Genomic DNA, 22,766 nt, shown 5'->3' with positions numbered 1-22,766 from the left:
TGGTTGATTTTCACCTTATGTTGCTGGAGACAGACAAACGCCAATGAAAACACACTTGTGCTGTATGTCTCAAAGGCTTTATACAGTAAGCGGCAAATATTTAACAAAGTTATGTGGGAAGTAGGGCAGGGCGATATGGCCTAAAATCCATATCGCGGTATAATTTGAAGCACGTGCGGTAACGATATATATCGTGATATATTCTTTTCTTCTGTATAACGTATTTTCCACACTATAAGGCACCAGAGATGGGCAGTAGCGTTACTGTAATCTGATTACTTTTTTCAAGTAACGAGTAAAGTAAGGGATTACTATTGCAAAAACGGTAATTAGATTACCGTTACTTTCCCGTAGGAACGCTGCGTTACTAAAACCGTGATTTTTTTTTTTTTTTTTTTTTTGCGAGAATGTCTCATGACAGTGACGTAAGCCAGTGCAACATTCGTGACAACAGCTGTGTGCAGATCAACAATGGATAATATATCGAGTGCAGGAGAGAGTATGAGCGTGCAGCGTTTAAAGCGTGGAAGTACTGACCTTATTTTGAGTTTCATTCCATAAAAAGTGACAAAAACATTTGCGTCTGTTGTGCGTGGGAAGAAAACTTCTTTTTACAGCGAAAAAAAATCCTAAACAAGCACCGAGTGCGCAACGACGTAATGGGAAATTCACAGAGAAACTCGCGGATTCTTCAACTGACTTGCGGCACACCTGCACCAGGGCAAACCTCCGCCTACCCCACTCCTATTTTATACTCTTTTATACCCACTCTTATTTTATTTATTTTCTGCTGTGTTTTACTTGCATCTATTTGAAAGACTGAGTGTAAACACAAAAAATATGTTATTTTATGTGCTGGAATGTGCAGAAAATGGGTTTAAATGTTAAACAAATTTCTTCCAGTCAGAGAATGGTGCATATAATTTAATTTTTCCTTGATGCATAAAGTTAAAAGATTAAAACTGATAAAACAAGTTTAAAAAAAAAAAGAGACTTTTCCATTTGATTACATTTTGTATGATGGATTATGCAGAAAAAGTAGAATTGGGCTGAAAGATCTATCGTTTTATCACCTATTCAGGTTGTAAATCGGGTTTTTAAAAAGTAACTAAGTAATTAATTACTTTTGAAAATAAGTAATCAGTAAAGTAACGGGATTACTTTTTTGGGGAAGTAATCAGTAATTAGTTACTGATTACTTCAGACCATGGATTGTCAGAGTATTACTTTGTTATATTTCAAAAGTGCTTCATCTCTTTGCTATGACTGTCGCCTGGCATAATTTGCAGATGATAATGGTTGTAGTCGCTGCGATGCTTTCGACCAAAACAGGCGCAGCTTGATGACATCATCATCATGCACTATCGCGGTAGAGCGGTATAGTCAAAATCTCTATCGTTGGCCAAATTTATATAGTTTCTATCGTATATCGTTTATATCGCCCACCCCTAGTGGGAAGTTTAAAGTAATAAGTCAAATGGCACATAATCATTCAGTTTGTGCCACAGAAAATAAACAGCTGCTGAGACCAGAAGGTTTGCAGTGGAATTACATATTAATTATCAGTGATATTGAAAAGTTAGTAACAGAACAAGCTTCACTGGTTGACCAACCACAGGTCTTGCAGTATCCACATGGCAGCTGCACTCAGCATAGCTCTGTCTTGTATTTAAATGTTTTGGTTAAGGTGCAAAAATCAAGCAGCTCCTCAGGGTGGCTCCATATGACATGTTGTGCAGTGAGTGATGATGGAAAGCAGGGGGAGGAAAAAAAACAAATGTCACATCTTTCATACTACCCATTCATTACACTTTTACATTTTTGAATGGTGAAAGCAAATGCCTCTAATATCAAAGACAGCGGTAATGCAGACATGACTGCCTTTTGCCATTACTGATGGGTTCGGGGCTATTGTGTCATGTCTGGTGTACATGTGACACATAACTGCAGACTTGTCCACCATGACAACGCACTGGTCCTTTTCATATATGCAATACATAAATTTACTGGATTTATCAATTTGCTAAATTGTTCCTCAAGGCTTTAATCAAATATAACCACACAACAGTCATGAAGACAGCTATTTTTTTCTCCATACATGCACAGTACTTACTGAATCTAAGCTGAGGTAGATTAAGCCCTGTGGTGTGTTCAAGGGGATACATCACATCTTGTAAGAGCGCCATGCTAAGTTTTATGGAAATGTGATCAGGGTGCTGCATTAGACATAAACCATTCAGATGGTGTCACATTAATGGATAAGTGTGTGTGTGTGTGTGTGTGTGTGCGTGTGTGTGTGTGTGAGAAGGGGCCTACTGGAAAGAGAGTGCTGGATAATAAATCGGATGCTGCTTTCAATCCCCTTCTACTGGATTGCAAAGTGTGATGCAATGCTCAAGTCCAACTAAGCCAACACCCGCACACAAAGCGGCCAACTGCGCTTCCTCCTGCCTTTAAGTCTAAAACAGGGATCCTGTCAACGTGGCAGGACCAGGCATGACACCGAATCCCACACTGAGATACAGAGCAAGGCCTTCTGTCAAGACTGCAGCTCTTACTTTCTCATTCTTTCCCTCCATTGACATTAGAGGAGTGGACACTTCCAAGTCTTACAAAGCTCCAGGAACACAAGAAGAAGAAAAACTTCCTCTACTTGGAAAAGGAAGAACACACTCACTGAAGGCGGCTGTGCTGTGCTGATTTAAGTGTAGCTTCAGGTACAGCATATGTCAAAGTTAAAGAAAACGGAGAGAAGAAGAGTGGATATATATACACAACAAAGAACGAGAGAGCAGGCGGGAGAGAGCTGGAACAAGGCAGCGCTCAGAGCTTTGGCATGAAAAAAAGAAAAAAACTGCTGTAGTCAGGAGAATTCCTCACGAACATCTGCTTCTCATTCCAACAATGGTGGCCTTTGATTCCCGATGCACACAACAAGCAGCACCGCCACAATCCTCTGACAGCATCCGAAAACCTGGAGTGGCACACGTGCACTGTAATCCCTCATGTGGAGCTAACCAGAAAAAAAAACTGGCAAGCCAAGTGAACTAAGATTTTCATACTTTCTAGTTACTGTGAAAACTTTTTGGTGCTACTTTTAAGAGAGATTCCCAGAAAATATAACAAATACAAATGAGGTGCTATTCTTTGTCCAATATGACAGTGAACTAAGCATCCCTGGGTTTCAGATTGTTGTGAAACAAAACAAAACATCTACGAATGACACCTTTGACAGGTAACTTATTTATTTGTAAAAGAACCATATAAAAGCACCACAAACGTTTAAACTGTAATAACTCAGAAGAACTTCACAAATATTAACTAAAATCCTCAATTTTAAGAAACTGAAGCACCATAAGGTCATAATATGCTATCCTTGACATTTCTTTTCTTGGGATTGAACTTTAGTCAGAGCAAAAAATTCTCCACAATGGGGTATGTGTGAGGAACAAAAACACAAGACAAATCCTTATATTATACAGACATGTTTCATGGGCTTCAGATGGTGCCCTGGCTGAAATATTTAAAGGGCACAACTTTTATAAATAGCTCCAATGACTTAATTCGAGTAGGAGCTGATCCTTTTTCCCTCACAGTTCCCTGCCAAAAGATCAGTTTATGCAGCTAATAGGAAATGTTGCTGAGCTGACAAGTAACTCTAAATCATATTAGTCATAGGATGGCATTAACCTGCAGACTAAGACTTCCCATCTCTTCTGTTTAACTTGCTGATGGACTAAATGAGAAGCAGAATAAAAAATTTAAAAGAAAACGCTGGTGGTGGCCAGTGGTACCACTCACTGTCCATGGTATGAATTTCAAAATCCTATGTCAACTTGTTCTTGAGTTATCGCATTCATAAAACTTTCAGAAAAAATTATCTCTGACCTCTAACCTTGAGGTCAACATCACTGAGATTCACACTCTTCTGAGAATTTTTGTAGATAAATCTATGCTATCAATTTCAGATGAGATGACTTCCTTCTTGAGTTATTGCATTCACGAGATTTTCAGAAAGCTTGACCTGAGATGTGAACTTGAATTTTAGTAGATACACCTATGGTATCGTTTTGAAACTCCTACGTCGCTTCATCCTCGAGTTTTTGCATTCACAAATTTGGTTGTCCATTTTGCCTGCCCACCTGGTAGGGTAACAACAATACCCCATCAGCCTTTTAAGGCTGAGGGATAGAAAGGCATAAAAATTATGCTAATGGCGACCTATTTGACTAGTGAAACCATTCCTTTTATGGTCTAAACTTCTTAAGTTGTAAACCTGCATTCTTTCAAACAGCCAGCAGAGGGTGACTACTATGGCTCCAAAAACACTTGAGGTTGCACAGAAGTCTTTGTGACTTCAGTAAACACTTTCCTGATGAGTTTATGGGCTCAGTTCATATTGACAACATTAGTTCTTCCAAGAGTTGGCAAGAAGAACTACACGGTATACGCTCAATGGCTAACCGACCCGTCAACCACAAGTCATTTGCCAACGAATATGTGGTTCCTCAGGGATGGACGTGTTATCCACCCCTTAGCTCAAGGCTCTAAGCAGGACTTAACAAACCAATGGGAAACATCACGGTGGCTACACCCACCTGTCTATGAGAGACACACACAGACAGTTTTCCGATGCTAGGGCTAGTGAGCCAGTCAGACCTACAATACACTGGCTGAAATGCTGCAGTGCACTATTTTCTCTTGAGCCCTTGCCCACAAAAACATCTAGCAGATATTGTGTGTAGACTGTCAGAATTCCTTGTCTCCTACCACCCAGCTTGCAGAGTATAAACAACCTTTTGGCTCTGAGCAAAACTAGCTCTGAGAACCAAAACCTAATTTTGGTGATTTATTAAAGGTTGATGAAATGTCTGATGAAAATCGAGGCAAGTATTCACAATGCAGACAAATCCAGCCCCAGCTCTAGAAAATATTTTGTCCCTCCATGCCAGTAGATGGATCATAAAAAAAAAAAAAAAAAGATATGATCACGTGACCTCTAAATTTTTAGGTGTCCTCTTCGACTATTCTCATGTTCAGTAATTGCTGAATGTCAGACCTGAATACAGGACAGCACTGTATTGCTGTTACATAATTCACAGAGAAAAGTCAAGGAATAGGTGCCCTCAGGGTAAACTACCACTCAACCAGTAAAATGCAGTTTCAGTATATAGGAGCCATTACTTGAATTCACTGGGGTGGTGAATTTTCAATGGTGATATATACATATATTTTTAGGATTTTAATTTTAAAATCATTTTGCATCTAAAATTTAGGCTGGAGTACGCACCCCTTCTCAAACTGCTCTCAAACGCCTGTGCGTATTTATGTCAGACTTAGGATGTAATTGCTTAACCTGGCACGGGTTGGCACATTTCTGTTTTATTTTTTCCAAGCAGTTCCACAGAAGGCTGTTTGTTGCCTTTGGCTCTGCGTGTTTCTCCTGTTTATTCAATGGCCTCTCATTTCAAAGTGTCACACGCACACACACTTTACTGGTCCAACACCTGGTATGTAGTATCTTCTTTTACTTCAGCTCTGTTAAAAGTTGCATTACTGCCACCTTTGGAAGTTGTAGCACATTGCATCCTACAAACCAGCAGTAAAAACAACATATTTCATATAATAAAACAGTTAACAGTTAATATTTAATAACATTAACTATTTAATTTATATTTTTAGCTTACAAAATTTAATAATCACAAAGATACCCATCACCTCTCGTTGCTGACTCTGGATTTATAATTCATAAGTCCTGTGTCATCATTCTATTGTTGTTGCCAAGGTTAAATCATTCTGCATCAATACCAGTATGCGATATATTTTCAGGTCCTTTGAATTTAAATAGACTGGATTAGAGTTGGCTAGGTTTGCAAAGTGGCAACATGTGAAAGCACACAATATAAAACCTTCTCTTTCATCTTATAAAGGAAATTAATATGCTTAAAGTTAAAAGAATGTCCAGGTTTCCTTGTGTTTGCCTTTTTCCCCTAGCTTAAACTAAATATATTTTTGTAATCTGTAAATTGATTCAGAATGATCACATCCTTCACCGTTTGAATATGCCACTTTTCTTTCTTTCTGTACAACAAAAATTAGTAACAGAAAGCTCCAAGAGAAAAGATTCAGGGAGTTCTCAGTGAACACCTTAAGCTCGGCTACTTTTATGGAAAAACTGCTTTAACAGCCATAGCATCTGGCATCCATGTGGCTCAGAGGAAGGACTGAGAGCTCGCACACATATCTTACAATGCCGGCATTGCCAGACATGTTAGGACAGAGTCAGCAGTCGCTCCCTTCCCTCCCCGCCCAGCATTTAATCTTGGACTCTGCATGAGTAACCTCACAAACCTAGAAATCGCAGTGCAATTCACCACAGAGACGTCAACCCGACCATTACATATGCTTGAAATAGCACAAATAGCCTTAAAGGAGAGGGTTAAAAAATGAGCTGCAATTATAACAAAACCCCAACCAAAACTGGTTGTTTTGTTTCAAGCAAAGTGCTCCATTATAACTGCATGAAAATGTTTGCACAGGTGATCTAATCTGTTTCCTGTGTGCAACTACAAGGATTGTCTTCCAGTTCCTTACACTGTCACACTAGAGGAGAACCACAACACTCAAGTCTTTTTTTTGTTTTGTTTTTTTTCTCTGGAAAAATGCTTGAGCTGTGCGGACCTCCTGAGCACCATTTTTTTTTTTAAAGAAAGGAAAACAAGAGCTCTAACCTGATCACCTGGTTGCATGCCAGCTACGAAGGGATCTGGAGCATGAAAATGACCTCAACGGAAAGACAAAGTAGAGATAATTGGGCCAGTGTGTTCAGCCATCATCAAACCCATACAACACTTACAGCTGGAATTACATCATAGCATGCTGAGAAATAAATACACTTTTTGCTAACGGTATTCTTTAGTTTCTCACTATCCGGTGTTACTGACCCACCAGTAGTCCCATGTCTCTGTAACTCATCTCACAATCAGTCCTACCAAAAACCAACAAACCAGCCTTCAGGAAACACCAAGAGCTGCATTGAGAAATAAGCCGATAATATCCTCAGGGGATGCCGGCAGGTTAAATCTCTCAGGTCCACTTCCTCAAAAAGACATGAGCTTCACTAAAGAGCCCAGCTAGCAGAGGAAAAACACAATCCAAGGAAGAAGGACATGGGAAGACAAATGCAGGAAGAGCTGACCCATTTTTTCCCCTTCTATCTCCTTAGCACACTTAAGCCTTTCAGCTGAGGTAAAAGCATACCACCCTGATGTTTTTGCTTAACATTTTTGCTGTTTTTGTCCTGTCAGAGCCAAAGTGTGTTCATGACTCTTGAGGCAATAAAACCAGTCAATTGTGAGAATTACAAAGATACATAAACAGCTTCTCTGGTAATTAGGTTAGTTTAAAACTGGCCTTCCCTGAGATACAAGCTACCTGGAGCAGCTATCTGGGCTAGATAGTAGAAAGTGATAGCAGCAGAGAGCCGAGGGCACCTGTATAACTAACAGAAAAATAGATTTGAGGGTGTATACACCCTCACACTGTAGACACTGTGCAGATAATACATGGAAGATGGCAAGAGATAAAGTTTCTCATACTTCATGGCAATAACAGTAATTTCACCCTTTCTTGTGTATGTGTATCACATGGTCCTGAAACTCAAACACAGTTTCACCTTATCTTCTAGCAACAAAACCAAGGGCAGATAAAGAGAAGAGCCTTTTTAAAACAAGCTTCCTAAATGGTATGATAATCTCCACATTGCATTATGTCATGCTTCTTCAGGAGAATTTGCATTGCAAGTTGAGAGTTATGTAAAATACAGGTAACGGGTTATCTTCAGTTACCTACAAAGAACACCACAGGAGTTTTCCTCTTCAGCTTTGTTACTATATGTAGGCATTTTGTACTCACTGCAGAGATTTAGTATCAAAGACAGCCAGCCCCAAGGCTAAGGATTCAGTTGAGCTTCTGATGCTTAGTGTAAAACTGCAGAGATCATTGAAAGCTTCAGAAAAACAATCAGTAAAACGTTCAGTGAAGTAATGTCAAGTGCTGTTTATGGTTTTTTAACAGAAAGGTAAAGCTAAGGGTAAAAGTTTTAGAAGGAGCTCAAAAAAGATAACAGAAAACATTACACTCACAAAGTTTTAGTGCAGTTAGAGAGGGGGGATTGCCTTGTGAAATTATGGACCATCCCGTCACACATTCCTACAGACTTGCATGAATGAGTCACCCACACGCACACACACCAACCAACCACCTTTGTTCAGTCATTTCCTTTTTGTTTCTAACACCAGCACTGCTCTTCCCGTGTAGACAGCACCTGCACTATCCCCCTCTCCCATTCACTTTGCTCTATATATACTATACACCACTGAGCCAAGATAGTGTCACCATATCAAAAACATGGCTTGTTTTTCTTCCGTTCTCCCTTACAGCTGGACCAGAGACCTGGATAGCAGGTTGTATTTGGGGAATGGTCCAAGCAAAGTATCTGAATAAGCTGCCATATGTAGTGGAGAGATTTCCTAACGTTATCAGGGGGATCCCCCTTGCCTGACTATGCTGGTGTCTTCAGAGGCAGCCAGCGTGACAAGTGCAGTAATCATCACTGTGCAATGTTTATGCATTGTGCAAGAATGTTTATTACATTGCATTAATGTCCCTATTAGAGCTTGGCAAAGAACACGAATGAAAAATTAGCTAACATCAGTCCAGCTGAGAAAGCTTCATTTCTGCTTTGGCTTCTTCTGAAATGAGGTCATTTAAATCAGAAGATGGACAATAAACCAAGGACCCATGCAACATTTTTAGCTTTAAATAAGCAACACCTTTCTATAAACAGAATCCATAGATTCCCATTCTCCTTTGTGTCTTGATTGCCCTTTGGTCTAATATTAAACAGAGGGGGGAAATTGCTGGCATTCCTGTGCGCTAAGACAACAACTTTGCAATTTGCTTAAAAGAAAACAAAAGGGGGATTTGAAGCAACAAACAACCGGGATAGGACTGCAATGGGACACGCATACTTTTTGCCATTTACGTCCCCACAGCCACACGTGTGCGGTATTTACACAACAATAACAAATCCTGGATGTTAGTCGTTTTACTGTTAAACTGGACTGGATAAAAACATAACCCCCAAAACGAGATATCCGCTTCTTAATGATGGGACCAGGTTTCTGGTAATGATGACAGAAGATGGGTGAAGACGTGCAAATAAAATAACTCGTCATGTACCCTGAACAAGCTGTCTTCACGTCGTGTAAGTAAAGGTAAATAGCAGCGACTAAGTCCACGATACTCATATTTCAGGGCAACATTCCCAGTCAAATATCCTGGCAGCATCCCAGTTGATGAAGCAACGCAACTAATCTGCCCAGACTTTGCGGCAACGAATTTGAACATCTTGACCCGGAGAAAAGACGCCACAGCCCCGCTAGCTAAAGTCCTAACCGTTAGTAATCCCCCCGCGTTAAGTCATAAAAACGGCTAAAGGTATTCAAAGCATTTGGCCGGCGATGTAAAACTCACCTTTAATGACAAAACAAGTTATTCCCCTTTGAAGTAGTTAATCCAAAAGGAGTTTTTTTTTCCGAAAAGAAAAAAAGAAAAAGAAATCCACAGTTTAGAAAGACTTCAGTAAGTTTTTGGGAAGAGTAGTCGTTCGGCCGCCTTCGGCTGGAGCCACACTGTCCGCGCTGGAGCTTCACATAGGAATACATGTGCGGTGAAGGGACGAGTGAGAGGAGGGAACCGGGATGCAGATGTGGATTTTCTTTTTACATGACCCAACAAAATAAAGTCAAACGACTATTGGCAACATATGTCAATATCCCAAAAGTATACTCAGTAATGTGCCCGGGGACAGTTTATGCCTGTTAATATCGAGAATTGCCGTGGAGCTTGTAGTGCATCCCCCCTAATAGAGGTCTGATTTGGTATCTTCCACGGCCGCCTCTCATTCCATTCCTCCCAACTGTGTAAGACTCAACTCTGCCGCATTAAATTTGGAAGTCGCAGCAGGGAGATCGCGATAAAATAGTAACCGCGTCGTTCGTATGTATTAAAAGCCTAGCTCAAAAAGTTTGAGATGTAGGGCACTTTGTTTTATTTCAGGATCACCAGCTGTTTTGGTCTTCTTCTCCTCTTGCACTGTTATTGAACATGCAGTAACGGGCAGCATTTTCCACACGGATAAAGGAAGGATACAAAAACCCATTTTATAAAACACCTAATCATGTGATATTATAGGTCATAAAATTATCATAAGGTGACTTTGAGCTCAACGAACTTAATTTTGAACTGGAAATGTGGATGTTAGCACATAGCAAGTCAGTTTTATCAGTTAAGAAAACAAATTGCACAGCATAAATTGCTTAGAATAAATAAAGAATAATATACGCTAACTTTACTGATTTTTAAACCTGGGCAAAAAGGATGTAATGAGAGTAAAGGTTAGCCAGCCCTAAAAATGATTGTAATAACTTAATAACTGTACATATGCTTCATATTCATGTTTATTCATTCCAGTTACTTGTGTACTGCATCCTCGCCAAAGGGTGTGCTTGGGGAACCCAGCTCCACCTTTGTGATGTCAGGCAGTGGTTGCTTAAAAGACAACAAAAAATTAGGGAGAGCCCCTTTTAGGTGACATGCTGACCTGTAATTAGTGTGGGGGGCTCCCACTCTGCTGCAATTGCTTGTCAGGGGAGAAAAAAGACGAGTGTCAAACATGAAAAGGGGCTTGGAAGTGTGCCTGGTCAAGCCAGGCTAAAACCCCCATCTAGTCCAGACTGCGCAGAGCTTAGCTTTGAAGTGACATCAGAAAGGGACCTGTGAACAACAAAGCGACCCACAGGCCATTATCTTCAAAAAAGAAAAGGAGGAAAAGCCACAAATCCCAAATCCAGGATGAAACACTGATCAGGTTACTGTCGTGTTTGAAGATAAGTTCAGAAGTTGGTGGTGACACCTCTGCAACATCATTAATTCTTGTTGTGCAAGTACTTTGCGCAGCCCTCTCCCATTTTCTCACTAAATGCAAAACCACTGGATCAAATGCCACTCCAAATGTGACATACCTGACATATTCCACAGCTTATTTCCACCCCGTCTGCCTCCTTCTTAAACCGCAGAGTGCTTCCAGCCTTTGTCTCCCTGTCTTGATTTGATTAGCTGGGTCTGGCCAGACTGGCGGTGCAAAGGAGGGGGAGCTTTTTGTTGAGGCAGTATCTGGCTAATTGACATAACTCTTTCTGCTTTTCTATCTCCCCAGGGGAAGATGAACAGCTCCCCCACCAGACTTTAGTCTCAGTGGAGAGTCCTTGCCATCAGCTCTTCCTTTGGCTTAATATGACGCACGTAGCCACTCTGTATACTCAAAGCAAGGTAAAAAGAAAGACATTATAATATTCTCCTGTGGAGTGATAATCTGCAGTGGTGATTTGGAATTTATTTGGTGCACAAGAAGGGACACAAAAATAACCCCTGCAAGAATGCTCTGGATCATCAGCTTATAAATGTTCCATACTTTCCAAAAGAGCTTACGGATGAGCATGCACAGACTGGTTTCACCGTCTAGATAGCTAAAACTAAATGACTTGAGCATGCAGTCATTACTGGACTGCATGAATTTTATTTCTTAAGGACATTAATATGTTATACCATCCTCTGCTCTTATTGCTTTTACTTTCTTAAAATATTTTGGACCAGAGAGTCATGTAGAAAAAAACAATACACCTGGGATCACTTTATTTAACTTCCATCTTATACTTGTGGAGAGCAGCATGGTTCTTTTTATAAGATAATAGTGTCAAAATTACCCCGAGAGTAAACAATGACATGTCACAAGTTACAAGTTGCAACTTGTATGCTGCACATTTTGTGAAATGTGCCCTGGGGACCTAAAGTAGTTCTGCAGCATGCACTGTAAGTCTGTGCTCTGCAAAGCTATTCTTCTGGGTGCAGCTTTGCACTCAGAATTGATGCTATAGTGAAACAGGACAGGGACAAACAGCCTGTAGAATCAAAGGTGGGAGGGCACTGTTGCCTAAGATATCAATGTAAATAGATGAAAACAAGCAAATAGGGGATTTCACACACATGTTTGGTAAGTTACCATTGTCAGTGCAGTTATTATGAGAAACAGGTTGGGGGATTTATCGTCAGAAATCATAATCTGTCATTTATTTGAGTAGCGCTTTGATGTTGCCAACCATCCATTACCAACATTTAACAGAAACCTTATTTTGCCTTCTCGCTGAACAGCTATTTACGTTTGAGCTGAACTCTATCGGCTTTTTGTTATCTTTTCCCCGTCTCTGCCTTCAAAAGAATGCTTGTACTTGTTCTGTTAAATACAACAGCCTGGACTCTAAGAAGCTGAGCATGCATTCAGAGCTCAGCAGATGTTCTCTAATTGTGGTCATTTGCTCATCTGTTATGCAAGGGTGCATACCAAATGTATTAAGCAGCATCAGAAGAGGAATGAAGAGGAGTACAAACATCTCTGCTTCAAGTATTGCTGCTCATTTGTTTGTTTTATGTAGTGTCCTTTGAATGCATTCTCAGGCAGTAAGGCAGATGGCTGGTCAGTTACACGATGCTATGGACTCAATATTCTCACTCCCCGGGGAAATCTCAGGGAAATAGGGGTGGGGTATCTGCATGGAAGATAACTTAAGTGTTATGGGGAGAGGAAGGCTTCGAGATGCTCTGGTGTGCTGTAATTTTACTGAAGTGCAATAATGAAACAGATTACTGAAAGTTTTAAGAATGAACTTCCTCATCCTGCAATACTGGAGGAAAAGATGGGTGGTAATCCCAAAGCCCTGGTGCACTATAAAGTTAGTCCAAGAGCAATTCTGAAGAAACATGGTGAGTTTCCTGCAGCCACATAGAAAATAGAGGTCATTGATCTGAATTATTGTGCCAAGGCCGTCTCCAGATACTGCCTGAGAACCCTGTGGCATCAGTAGTGGCACTGCAAGCTGAAATAAAAAGTTTATTATGCTGTCTCGTGGTGCAGGTTTTGATAGCAAATATCACTAATCATCCAAGACTTGTCTCCGTTTGTTCTCAAAATGTGATTCTCCAGCATCGAGCAAGACAATCGCTGCTGTATTGTTGAAACAAAAGCAACAAGCATGTCCCGCTAAAACAGGTTCAAGTCACTCTCACATTGCTCACAGTCACTGGCTCGTCTCACAATGCACTTTTCACTGGACGTTGAATGCTGCGGCCCAGAGAGCAGGAGAGAAAGTGACAGAGGAAAACATATAAACAAAGAAACAAAGTGAGAGAAAGAGAGCTGTAGATGGGGGTGGAAGAGTGAGGTCACCAGATGGTACAGTGAAAAGAATGCACAATGGTAACACAACACTGCTTTCTTTCAGTGTGCTCTTGTAATCCTAAACTGCAATACTATATGCAATGCACATGCAGACTATAACATAATGTTGGCATTAGTGGACCAGGAATGAATAAAGCACCAGTCTAAGAAGCCTTATGTTATAGAGAGTTTTATCAGTGATAACACACAAACAATGTTTGTATTGATCCAATTTGTATCATGTAAAATAAGTCTGGGAAGGAGAAAAAGCTGTAGATAAATGTATGGCATTGGTAGCTGGTAATAAAATAAAACACACAAAGCTCTCTGACTAGCCTCTTGTCCATGAGCAGTGAGCTGTTTTTTTTTTGTTATGTTTTTTTTCATTTCTCTTTCTGAAATGCTCAAACATGACGCCGCCCATATCAAGAGCTGACATCGTGTCTATATTTGTATTAGACAGCAGAATTTAACAGGACAAAACAGACAATATATTGTTACAAAAACCTCTGAGGGCAGAATTGTTGCGCTTTTTGCTTTAAATTCATAAACTGAAGTTTTAAATTGAACTGAGCATGATTTTCAGCAACAGTTTATTATTGTTACTTTTATAAAATTTAATGTATTTTTCTCACTGAGGATCATATGAATGTGCAGGGATGCTGTGTGGAAACATGAGCCACAAAGTATACAGTATGTGTCTGTGTGTGTGTGTGTTGTCACAGTGGGTTGTTGTTTTGTTTTGGTATGGCATCCACGTGGCTAATGTAGCAACATGGGGTCACGCTAGTGCGATCAATACGGGCCAGATCTGAGCACCAGCTGTCATACCTGGCCATGTACCCATTCACACAGCCAGCTGGCGCTTTATCAGCTCTGCTGCATTACTTGTCTGTTCAGAACTATTATTATGAGTATTACAGGCACCACATTTCATTTAAGGAGCATAATTTCTGGAGGTGCCTTTACTGCCATACAGGAATGTCTAATATTTTTCCATGGATGAAAACAAGCATTTGCCTTGGGTATAAAAAGAACATCTTAGACAGGCAGAGTTTCACAGAAGTAAAAAAGAGCAGCGGTTCACCAAGATTTTAAAAAACTGCACTCAATAATGTTCCTCAGCATAAAAATACTTTAAATACTCTTCATCTAAAGTACATAATATTATCAAAAGATTGAATCTACAGAAATCGCTGTGCGCAAACAAGGCTGAAAATCAATATTGGATGCTTGTGTGGCATGCAGGCGGCACTGCATTAGAAACAGGCATAATTCTGCCATGGAAATTACTGTGTGAACTCAGGAACCCTCCTATAATTGTCTCTGACTACAGTTCACTGTATCATCCACAAATACAGGTTAAAGTTCGGTTGTGCAAAGTTATATGTGAACATGATCCAGAAATGCTGCTGTCTTTTCTGGGTCGAAGTGGAAAACTGTTTAAAACAGAAATGTAATTTCATTTTAGAAAGCATGGAAATCGCTTCCAATGATCTTCATATCAGTGCTCAGTTCATAAACCTGCATGTCTGGTGGTATATGGGTGCATTAGTATCTATGGAATTGGCACCTTGCACATCTGTAAAGGCATCAGTGCTGAAAGATATAAGAGCAACATATGCTCTGGTCCAGATAATGTCTTTTTCAGGGCAGCTAGAGTCTTATATCAGACAGGAATGCGACGTGAATCGGTGACCTTTGAACCATTTGCTTTGTCCTTGTAATTCAGTCACCGCAGGTGTCACTTTACATGGTGAATATCCCTCTGTAGCACAATCAAACACTGACTGGAACCACATTTAGCACTTACCACCATAAAGACTACTGATGTTGACATGTTTTGCATTATTCATTAAAGGTATTGAATGCTTTTGGATGATGCAAAATCTATCTGTGCTTTGACCATGCATAGCCTTTCTGACCAATAACAGATCACAACAGATGCTTACATAAGAGACTATTAAGAAAATGGCTAATGGCTTTTTATAACAGTAATAAAGAATTATTGATTTTCTCTTTCTGGCAGTGATGGTTTACCAAAGATCATGGCTTCACTTTAACTTGATTCTGGCCAGTCACAGCTGGTATTTGTGCCTTTGAGCAAGGTTGGAGAGAAGAATGGGCCAAATTTATAATCAGTTTTACCATAAATAGTTAGATTTCAGTGAGAATCTGCTTCCAGCATTTACTGTAAATATGTGCTGAACATTTTATCATGAATAGCACCCAGCTGAAGTGTGAGAGTTCACCGTCTATGCTATTAATAACTCCAGTATTTTAATATAGTGTGTTGTCTGGAAGTCAAGGTTAAAATGTGTCAGTGAAAAGCTCCTGAGCTAGCAGTTGCCTTGTGACTGATGTTGTCTGCACACACACAGGACACCTTGAGAACACCTCTTCCCCCAGGTGAATAGCCATCATTACCCAACCCTGAAAGCTTAGGTTTATTGTTACTTCCTAAACAGAGAAACACATCCGCAGTCCATTAACATGAATTAAGATGTTTACAGTTTGGTGAAAACTCAACTGCAGCTCTCAATCAGCGGGTTATTGTCTGTCCCACCACAGGTCACTGGTAGTTCCTGAGTCATAAATCACCTTGTCCAACATCTCGAACCAGTTTTACGCTGGATTTTCACAGCAGGGACGAGAATATCTGTTGTTGGGATTAGTACTGATTGCAATTACTGGTACTTCCCAGCCGCAAGGGTCACGGAAGAGGCCACGAGAGGCCGGAGGCTCGGGAGCAACTAAACAACACCTCCCGTCCCCACCCCCAATGCATGGAATGTGTCTGTTGTTATCTCTCATCTCCACAGTTAACTTTGCTATCTGCACCTGACTGTTAATCTATCATCTCACAGAGTAAATATCAACATGTGCAAGTTAAGGCTGTGAACAGCGGTGAGCGTATGTTGAACTCGGTATCTGCAGCTCACTTCCCTTTCACTGCAACAAAAACATTCTCAAAAGGATGGTTGGCAACTAATGGCACTTCATCTCAAATCCTGAATCTAAAGTTTGCCTTTTTATCGGATGTTTTTTTCCCCCCTTTTTTGTTTTTTAAAAGAGCTTCCTTCATCTTTCACTGGTTAAAGAATAGAGTTAAGTCGTCTGAATCAAGTGTGGATATGGTCAGATCAGAGATTAAGAAATAAAGAGCAAACTGCATGTTTTTCTGTTCACATCAAACATCAACCATCAGATCAGATATGACGCATTAAGTTCCCGTTTAAATCTTTGCTTATGTCTGTTCTGTTATGAGAAGCACAAAATTCTTTCATGTTCCCTTCGTATCATAACTCATTTGTGCCTGAACCGAGACAGAAGGGTTACAAAGACAGGAGATAATGAGATACAAAGGGTACGACATCCTTGAGCGACACTGCATTTATTATCTGTGCTGAGTCTAAATCTGAGTCAGAGGCTGTTTCCTGTAAACTAAAACACATCTGATACAAGACAAAACAGGATAAAATAGTGGACAAAGGCGACATAAAGTAATTACTGAGTTGTGCAGAGAAACGAGAAGGGGTGAGAGCAAATATTTGCCTTCGCTCGAAGCGTGTTTGGGTTTCGGCCACCTCAACCAGTCCAAAGTCCAGAATCTAAAATTGGACTTTTACTTCTCTGAACTCTGCTTGCCAGTCAAAACTAAAGCAGGCAAAACCCATGAGTTCAAACACAGCGGAGGTTCAAAACCACAGGTGTTGTTTGACTGTGAATTCCTACACGCTATCATTTTTGTTGCCGGGATAAAAGGAAGATATGATATTCTGAGTGTCGGCACGAAGGAGTCTAAATCTTGTTGACGCATGTTCTCAAGGCTGAGAAACCTTCCCCACCATTCCCTTGTCAGAAACACACAGTATGGAACTCAATGTCCTCCCGCGTGTTTGTCGCTCTGCGTGTTGTGTCTCTGCGAGCAGAGATAGCTGCCATGCCAGGGACTGGAGGGGAACGAGGAGGACATCGGATTAAATTTACTGGAAGGTGGTGGGTGTGTGATGTTTTGAGGGATTAACAATGAATCAGCAGAATTCCTGATAAGAGAAAACTCTTAAGTCCTAATGTTAATACCACCATACGTGCTTATACGACACCTAAAACGGAAATATTTATGCTTTTAAGCATCTATCCTAGAGATACTAGATTCATACTTCACATTTCATTATTATATAGTACCAACACTTTAAAGTCTTTACTAAAAGAGAAATTATTTAATCTTGGCATGTCTTTAATGAGACTATTGTGTTCTATTCTAAGTTTGAACTTTTCACATTTCCTAACAAGATTTAAATCTGGGATAGTCTTCCTGCTGAATGAATCACTGGCATATTAATTCATTTACACTGGTTTATTTTAGTATCTCATTAACCCTTATTAGCAAAGAAGATAAAACAGTTTGTGTCCACAGTTTCCCTTATTGTAAAAGATAAATCTTTGTTATTTGCTGTAATCTCTAACTACATCCAGAGCTAGTACTGGCTGCGAGTCATGTCATGTTTTCACGGGACTTGATGCAGTCCTGTGAAAACTTAAGTACACATTCATGGCTTCCGTGGGATTTAAGGTAGTAAGTAGTAGCCAGGTACTGCTAATCAAATCCTCAGCAAGTGTGACCACCTCCAAAAAGGTTTGGTTGGACCAAAAAACCCAAGAGCTACACCCTGGACTCAATAGGCCTCACATAGCATGTTAATTATTAAAGTTTTTTTTAAATTGTAAAGACGGCAAAAAGAGGATTTTTTACAAACACGAGTAGCCAATAGCTATAATTCCATCCATCCAATTTCTTAAGCACTTCCACATCAATCCACTTCAGGGTCTGAGTGGGTACACACTGGTCAAGTCTGCAGTCGATAACAGGGCCAACACAAAGAGACAGACTGTTTTTTTTAGGATCATCAATGAGAAGAAGTCAAAAGTACCTGGGCATGCAAACTGCACATAGAAGGACCGCGACCCAGCCAGGGGATTCTAACCCTGGACCTGCTTTGATGTGAGGCAGCAATGATAATGATCAAAGCATCGTGCCTCCCAGACTGTAAGTCAAAAAGCTTACTGACTGACAGCATTTATCTTCAATACTGGGTCTTAATACACTGAGACATGTACTTCAGTTCTCTCTTACTGAACAAATAAGATCTAAATCTTTGCTAATGTTTTCACCCAGCGATTAGTCGGTTGTTGTAAGGTCAGACAATGCAAATCTGGACTTAACAGATATATCATGTCAGAACCTTTTTATGAGAAACATAACAAATGTGATGTTTGCGATGACTGTGTCAAGCTGACTTCTTTTTCTCTCAGTTCACGTGTAAGGGAAACATTGTGTGCATGTGCTCTATCGACATTTATTTAAAGCTGAGACGTTGACGACATAGTGCGTGACAGTACTGTCCTGTTTTCCAGAGAGAAGAGCAGCATGAACCCGTACAAAGGCTCAATGTTTGCATCTTATGCATCCTTCTAAAAAAGCTTGGCACTGACAAGAGAGAGACTAAAAATAGAAGCCAGGATGAAAAGTTTTAAAGCTCTGGGGGGCTGTGTGAGAGAGACAGTGCGTTCACTGTTAAAGGTTTAAAGGTCTGTGCTTTTTTCTTCCCCTGTCTAATGTAAGGGACACAATATTTTAGCTGTACAATAAAGCAGCAACCAGCAAATCATTCTGATGAGCAGCTTGTCTGGCACCAACATCCATACCAAGTTCAAAGTCACAGACAGTCAGAGACCTGACACTCAAAATAGCTATATTTGTGCATACAGTTAATTAGATTTTATTTATATAGCACCACATCACTACAACCAGTAACCTCAAGGTGCTTCAGCACAGAGTTTAAGATTTCAAAACTCATCTTGTTATATTTCTATTGTCTAACCACTGGTAAGATGATAGTAATGTGCATCTACTCGACACTGAGTGAGGTTGGTGGTTTGTTACTGTCAGTAATTGTAGGGAGGTCTGAAACTGAGAGAGCACAGGGTCATATGTGACATCAGAGAGTGGTGTGGCTGTAAACGTTTACATGCTGCCCATCAATTACATCACCATCTGATGACATCATCTCCCACTGGGATGAGTGAGACGTCCCAGCATCCCCTTGGCTTTTGATTGGCTCTCTGTAGTGGCCATGCCCAAGCTCAAGATGCTGGGAGGTAAAATGTGATCTGTGGAGCTATTGTGACAGAGCAAAGACCTCACTATCAGCTGCCATCCCTCTGCGTCTTCTTCTGTTTTTGTCTCTGTGTCCCTTGAAATTTGCCAGTCTGCCTGTTATATTTCAGGCAAACTGCAGAGAGAGTCAGAGTTAACAGCTCCTGCCCTGTGGCTGCCTGCCCCGCCTTCAAAGCAGACCGTAATCTCAAGATTGACTCAGGCAATAAAAGACAAGTGTGGCCAAAGTAGCTCAGCTTTGATCATGTGTTTCACATCATTTTAAGCCTGTTTTACCCTTCAGGTAGAGTTTCACTTGCTCAAGTGGGCTGTTATTCGAGCTCAAATAATGTTTGTTTTGCAGTTGGGATGTGCAGGTCTTCTGAGTCCCCCAAACGTTTTTCATTGTGAAGAAAGCTTTTGTGTTACGTTAAAACTAAATTAACTATATACTACAAAATAATTCTGCAATAAAAATAGTTTATCTTTATGTGAGCCAGATAGGAATGTTAGGACTAGAAGGGTGTGCCAACTTTTGGCAAGCAGGTAACCTGAGGCTGTTCTCCAAATGGTTGTTTCATTTTGTAATGGGACGGGGATCTCGGGATCCAAACAATCCCATTTTGTTGGTACTAAATCAGTATTGTTTCAGTGTTTCTGACCTCATGCGACTGGACAACACTCCACACTTTTGCGCCCAACCATACAGTCATGCATGTAAACTCTCATTCTGCTCATTAGTTGGCTTGACTGGTTCAAATAGAACTGGGAGGATTCAGGCTGCCACAGCGGTCTGTTGAATTGACTTGCTCCCTGCGTGATGGCAGTCGACTGGTTCTGACCTCCCTGATATCCAAAGGAACACTTTAGTTTAGAATGCCTCGATTTGTGGTGTTGTTGTGACAAGTGATTTATTTCTGCTTTCCTGTTCTCGCTTAATGAGATACCGTGTATTAATCAAATCCATTATGTGGCAGCAATAACCCTGCACCAAATGGAAAAGCAAGATAATTAGATTTTGCTAGCAGTGAGCTTACACATCAGTTAGATAAGGTAAAATTAAGTGAGTCATAACTAAAATTAAAACAGGATATTGATTTGTGTCAGGGAGATTGCTACTGCTCACAGGAATGTGAGATACAGGATTGAATGTGTGTAACCAGAAGTGACAGAGCAGCCAAATGATATAATAACATTTCTATCTTTAGACTTTCTCTATCTTGCTAAAAACATATAAATCAGCCTCAATATTACGATGGGTGACATATTTACTGTAGACATTGTAATTCTACTGCAGTCACTAGTGCACCAAATGTGATAAACTTACCTGCCAGTTTATTAGGGGTACCTTTATCAGGGCTTTAATTCCTCATTAACACAATCTAATATAACACATAATGCCAATTCAATGCATTCAGTCAAACTGAATGAATGGGGAAGAAAAGTGGTTAAAGTCAATGTGCCATTGTTGTTTGGGCTGGTCTAAGTATTTCTGAAATCACTGATCTGCTGGGATTTTCCTGCACAAACTGTCACGGTTTGGCATGGCAGACCATGGGGGGTGTAGGGAAGGAGGACCCAGGCGCAGTGCTCTGTGTGCGAACAGTGCGTTTATTTACAGTGTGTGGTACAAAACAACAATAAATCCCCGTGTTTTCCCCAGACTCCCGTGTCGTGTCCTCCTAGTGCTCTCTGCTCCCGTGTCTGCACTCCCGGTGCTCGCTGCTCTTCAGGCCTTCCACGCTCCTCCTGCGGGAAACAATAGCGGCAGCTGTCAGGACACTAAACAATGGCAGGCATGCACTTAACGACAAAACCTAAACTGGATGACTAACGTGGAGTCTCAAGCAATGATCCCGCGCCGGTGGGAGCTCCAAGACTCTCTTAAGTAGCTCCCCCGACGAGGCCTGATCAGCAGCAGGTGCGTGGCTTCGGGTGTGGCCAGTCCCCCAGCAGGGCCACACCCACCAGGCCCGAAGGCGCCTGCAAACCAGTGTTCATACACACACAAGCACGGAGAAAGAGCAGCAGCAACACCAAAAATACATATAATGTCACCAGTCCATGACTGCCCAGGGATCCTGGGCCGCCCAGACCCAGGACCCTGACACAAACATACCTAGGGCTTACAAAGAATTATTGGACAAAGGATACCTGAGCAGCCACTCTCTGGGTGAAAATTGCTTGTTTATGTCAGAGGTCAGAGGAGAATGACCAGGCTATTGGAGCTGATATGAAGTCAAGGAGCCACTAATTTAAACCAAGGCATGCAGAATAGCGTCTCTGAATGCACAACACATCACATCTGGAGCAACAGAAGACCTCACTGGTTGGCCCTGCTGTCAGTGAAGTGCAGGGTGGAGATAAACTGGATAACAGAGGCCTGAAAAATCCTCGAAAAGTCTCAGTTTCTCCTGGGACAGTCGTATGATAGGATCAAAATTTGATGTGAACAACATGAAAGCATGAATCCATCCTCATTTGTATCAGGCTCAGGTTGGCTGGTGGTGCTGGAAATTTGTGGAGGATTTTCTTGGTAGACATCAGGCACTTTAGTAGCAGCTGAGCATCATTTAATGTCACAGTTTTGTTGCTGACCATGGCTATCCCTTCATGACTACAGTTTTCCATCTTCTGATGGCTACTTCCAGCAGGACAGCACACCATGTCGCAAAGCTGACATCATCTGAAAAGGGGAATTTTCATGAAGGGTCTGTAACTTTCAAACCTGCAGAAATTATGTGATACTATCATGTCAATGTGGACCAGAATCGCCAAAGAATATTTTAGGGGAAAAAAGGGGGTTCTGCTTGAGTAATGTGTCCTAAAAACTATAACCTCCAGATTTAGGAAATAAAATAAACAGCTATATTTTGGACCCAACTACTAAGAGGCAGCTACACTGTGTTGATTTTTAAGTCTTTAATCAGAATTATTCATTAGGCATGTGGCACGCTCTACACTTTTAGGTCTGTGCCCATAAATGAGTTCTTGGCTGGAAATGTGAAGGATTTATGTGTGCGACTTGAGGATAATTAGTGTTTCTATTAGAGATACTAGAGACTTTTCTACTATTATGACAACCGCAAATACACACATCTATTGACAACTGTTCACAGCAGCCAGTCACTGCACTTACTATAAGATTAGAAGTTATTTTAGACTGCTTCGACAGCTTAGTTTGAGAGATTTGAGAGTTGCACTTTTCTTACACAATCATGCTGCTGACGATGATGTTTTTCAGAAGCTATTAAATGAAACCATCTATCT

The 22,766-nt window shown here is 40.8% G+C and overlaps 1 protein-coding gene across 2 annotated transcripts in view; it reads right to left on the bottom strand.

Moving 5' to 3' along the window:
* frmd6 (FERM domain containing 6) overlaps nt 1-11,178 on the bottom strand; it is a 30,501-nt gene extending 19,323 nt beyond the window's left edge. Inside the window, exon 1 of one of the 2 annotated variants that reach the window (XM_084914604.1) lies at nt 11,088-11,178. The gene's annotated coding sequence lies outside the window, so the exon portion shown is untranslated. Of the gene's footprint in view, nt 1-9,537; nt 9,896-11,087 lie in introns of those variants that run through there. The other variant, XM_084914603.1, reaches the window with a different exon arrangement.
* Nucleotides 11,179-22,766: the final 11,588 nt, after the last annotated feature.

This window comes from Perissodus microlepis, chromosome 19, assembly GCF_051167445.1.
Source record: "Perissodus microlepis isolate ML-2025 ecotype Zambia chromosome 19, ASM5116744v1, whole genome shotgun sequence".
Classification (NCBI taxonomy): domain Eukaryota; kingdom Metazoa; phylum Chordata; class Actinopteri; order Cichliformes; family Cichlidae; genus Perissodus; species Perissodus microlepis.
This window is presented reverse-complemented; position numbering and strand designations above follow the sequence as displayed.